The sequence below is a fragment of the Cebus imitator genome, unplaced genomic scaffold (genome assembly GCF_001604975.1).
Source record: "Cebus imitator isolate Cc_AM_T3 unplaced genomic scaffold, Cebus_imitator-1.0 Scaffold0, whole genome shotgun sequence".
Lineage (NCBI taxonomy): Eukaryota > Metazoa > Chordata > Mammalia > Primates > Cebidae > Cebus > Cebus imitator.
Window position 1 is genome coordinate 5,424,665 of NW_016107315.1, and position 4,185 is coordinate 5,428,849.

The 4,185-nt window shown below is 46.9% G+C and overlaps 1 protein-coding gene across 7 annotated transcripts in view; it reads left to right on the top strand.

The window, feature by feature from the left end:
* Window positions 1–2,133: 2,133 nt before the first annotated feature.
* Window positions 2,134–4,185, top strand: part of IP6K2 (inositol hexakisphosphate kinase 2) — a 34,727-nt gene continuing 32,675 nt past the window's right edge. For 2 of the 7 annotated variants that reach the window (XM_017512229.2, XM_017512399.2), the window contains exon 1: window positions 2,139–2,250. The gene's annotated coding sequence lies outside the window, so the exon portion shown is untranslated. Of the gene's footprint in view, window positions 2,366–4,185 lie in introns of all 7 variants that reach the window. The other 5 variants (XM_017512114.1, XM_017512040.1, XM_017512284.2 and 2 more) reach the window with 4 other exon arrangements.

A 4,185-nucleotide genomic window follows, 5' to 3' on the forward strand; every position in this document is an offset into this window, starting at 1 on the left:
GTGCCTCAGGCCTGTTATCCCAGCACTTTGGGAGGCTGAGGAGGGTGGATCAATTGAGGTCTGGAGTTCAAGACCAGCCTGGCCTGGCCAACATGGTGAAACCCCATCTCTACTGAAAAATAGAAAAATTAGCCGGTCATGGTGGCGCACACCTATAATCTCAGCTACTCGGGAGGCTGAGGCATGAGAATTGCTTGAGCCCTGAAGGCGGAGGTTGCAGTGAGCCAAGATTGTGCCATTGCACTCCAGTTGGGGTGACAGAATGAGACTCTGTCTTAAAAAAAAAAAAATATGAGAATGTGGTAACTGCTACAGAAAAACAGAGCCAGGGTAAGGGGATAAAGGTGATCCTGAGTGCTGGGGGCAGGGTGGGGCAGGTTACAGTCAGAAATTAGGGGCTCTGAGAGTGCTGGGGTGCAGCCCTATGGAAATCTGTGCAATCTAGGCATGGGAACAAGCGTTGCTCATACACTGAGCAGGAGAGGGCATGAGGTGTGATGTGTGAGGGACACTGAGAGACTGAGTTGGCTGGGGAGATACAGTCAGAAGGGTAATTGGGATTCATGAGGGTCCTGCTGCCTCTGGTTTTTCCTTGGGGAGGAGGTACTTCAGGGTTCTAAGCAAGGAATGGGAAGATCTGACTCATGTATTCAAAGGCTGATGTGTGCAGAATGGACTGAAGGCATCAGGAGCAGCAACAGGAGACCAGGAGGCAGCTGTACATTTGCCCTCAGGAGAGATGGTGGTAGTTTGGACTCAGTGGAAGCTATGGACATAGCAAGAAGTGATTTCATTCTGGGCAGATGATGCTGATGGGGGCAGATGATGCTGATGGAGGCAGTGGAACTTTTTGATGCACTGGATATAGCTGGGAAAGAGAGTAGTCAGGGGGTACTTTGAGGTGTTTGGCCTGAGCAATAAGAAGGGTTGAGGTGCTATCATTCAATCTGGGGGAAGTGGGGTGAAGTAGGTTTGGGGTATGAGCCAGGGTTAGGGGACACAAATTGCGTTTGAGATGCCAATGACTGGGAGTCAGAGTGCAGATGTCTGGTTGACAGTGGGACTAGTGAATCTGCCACTCAGGATAGGTCTAGACTTGACAAACATTTTTATGAGTGATTGACATGTAGGTGGCATTTGAAATGATGAGCCTGGATGAGATTTTGCAAGAGTGAGTATAGACAAAGAGAAAATGCACAGATGAGAAACTGGTGAGATTGGAGGAAAGCAGGAGGACATGGAGCCCTGGAAACCACATGCTAAGGTGAGAGCAGCTGCTCATAGGAAGTCTCTCCTGCCCACTGTTATAAGGTCAGGGATATTTATTTATTTTCCTTTTTTGTTCACTGCTGTATTTCCAGTACAGAGTGTAAGTGCTTAATAAATACCTGTTGAATTAAAGAGTGTATGAGTGAATTGACACCTTTGCAAATGCCCAGTACACAGGGCTGCAACATTGGCCTCCTTTACAGAAAGAGCAGAGATCAGGTAGGAGGCTCTAACCCTCTCCCTTGCCTTTCACAGCTACGCTGACATTCGGTCAGGTGAGAGCCCTTCTGTCCAACACAGCCCCAAGAAAAATGAGCCTCAGACAAGCCCTGTAGTATGGAGCTTGGTGGGAGCTGGGTTGGGCACTGGGTCATCCACCTGTTCCCAGAAAACTCTATGGCCACTTTCTGTCTACCCCTCCATATCTAATAATCTGGCTGTATATATAACCATTTCTTTGTCCACCGTCTACAGTCACTCTTTTGTCCATCTTTCTGTCTATTCACATCCAATCTTCTGTCCATCTGCTAGAGTGACCAGCTTCCCAGTTTGCAGCGGACTGTTTCGGTGTTAGCACTGAAATTCCTCCATCCTGAGAAATCGCTTAGTACGGTCAAACCAGGACTGTTGGTCAATCCATCTATTTCCCAGGTATCCTGCTGTCCATCGGCCCCCGGCTCTTCGGTCCACTCAACCGCCCATCTGACCTCCTGGCCACCCTAGCGACTGAGGACAAGGCTCCGCCCCCTCTGGTCCCGCCCCCAGTCCCCGCCTTTTACGGAAGCTGCTGCAGCGAATCCTGGCACCCTAGCAACAGCGCCTTTCAGGCTGTCCAGTCCGCGTGCGCGGCTCGTAGGACGAGCCAATAGCGAGGAGCATCGGGAGCGAGGTGTAGGGGGCGGGGCTCGGCCTGTCCGCAGCCATTTTGGTGCGAGAGAAACAATAGGACTGAAGCGGCGGGGAACCGGGCTGAGGCAGCAGGTAACGCCCGCGTTGTTGGGCCTATGGCCCTAGTTCCCCAGGAGCTTTGAGGGAGATTTTTTCCGGGCTACTGGGAGACGTGGTCTCTGATCATTGGCGTCTTCTAGGCTATTTGGTAAGGACGTCTCCCGTGGTCATTGTGGGGGAAATCTCCCGGGGTCCCTGTGGATTCGATTTTCCTGGGTCATTTGGGAGGAGCCTTGTTTCTTCCGATCAATGGAGAGAGATTTCCCTGGTTTTGGGGGTGCAGAATCCTGCTTGGTCGTTGGAGGGGTCTCCTGGGTTTTGCGGGGGCAGGATCTTTCCGGGTCATTGAGGAGATCTTCCCGGGTCTTAGGAAGCCCAAGATCTACAGTGTCATTGCGGGGTCTCCCCTGGTCATTGGTGGCCACGATCTCCCCGGATATTTGGCGGGGGGAGAGGGGTCTTCTTCCCTGATCTTTGGATTAGGGACTCAGCCCAGCGCCTCGGGTCCTGTTACCTGGGGTCGGCAGATGTGCAGCCATTTTGAGTGTTGAATGCCATTTGGGCCCATCAGATGGTGTTCGATGAGAGAATCTACACACTTAACCTTATTATGGAAAAAAAAAAGCCTTAAAATGGATCAGAGGACACCTTTATAATGATATTTCCACTCTTTGCATTTAATCACAGACTGCTTTTGTCTTTTGCATCCTAATGGCTTATTTTATTTTAGGATTGTATTCGGTCTAATATCAAGAAAGCCACACTAGCAGAAAAATGAGTGAAAATAAAATGTGGAAACCAGTAAAATCTAGTGCGCGTCAATACCAGGGGAAGTAGAACTAGTTACTGCTTCGAATTAAGCATTTCGGTAGCACATTGTACATAGAACAATAAATCATCTTGAATAGTTTTAAGAAAAAGTACTGAAACTTTGGAACGTGGTAATAAAAATGTTGCAGATCATCAGTTCTGTGATATTTTTAATAAAGGACCATGATTACAATAATTTTGTTTAATTCTAGTGTTTAAACTGTTTGCTGTATTTGCAATTGTAGCCAGGTAACATTTTAAGTGAACTAAGATGCTTATTTGCATAGGTTGTTGCTGTGGGGTTTGTATAATTGCATCCTGTAACTTGGGTGTTAAGTTTAAGAAGAAGCTTCAGGGTGTTGTTTTAACTTGAGCCAATATCAGAGTTAGGTTCAAATGAATACCTTATCATATGTGACATAATAGGCCAGTTGATGGCCTAGTAACTTTTCTTTTTGAGAAAAGATTAACTATTAACTGTCATTTTTTTTATTTTTAAAAATTTTTATTTTCTGTGGTCTTGTCTGACATTGTCATTTCGATAGATTTACCTGCTTTGTGACTTTAGAATTCACAAGGATTGTTAGAAATCATATGGAGAATCACTTGAACCCAGGAGTTCAAGATCAACCTGGGCAACATAGCAACACCCTATCTCTACAAAAAAAAAAAAAAGCAGAGAGAGAAATCAAATGGATAAGAACAAGGACTACAGCTGATACAATTGTAGAAACCAGGTTTTTTCGTTTGTTTGTTTGGTTCTTTTTTTTATGCAGAGCCTGGGTGGGGAGGGAGCAAGGAGGAAGAGGGAGATCTAGAAACTAGTGTAACAAATGTGATAGACTTCTTTTGTGCTTCATAGCTTCAGAAGTAAGACAGATACACTGTGTGCCAGCCCTGTCTCTGAGCAGTGAGATGTGTGGGGAAGGAATGAGCAACCACTGACTGATGAACCTTTGCTAGTCTCCCTTCTAAGAGGGATGGCAGAGCCTTCTGTTAGCTCCTGAGATGTCACTGGTATCTAGGCAACAGGGATGAGCCCGAACCTCCCTGAGGCCAGCTTGCTGAGGTGAAAATTTTCCATTGTTAGGCTCATGAAGAGGATGCATTGGGGAAGAATTTTCCCTTTAACCGAAGTTATTTTCCCTAGTGGGATAA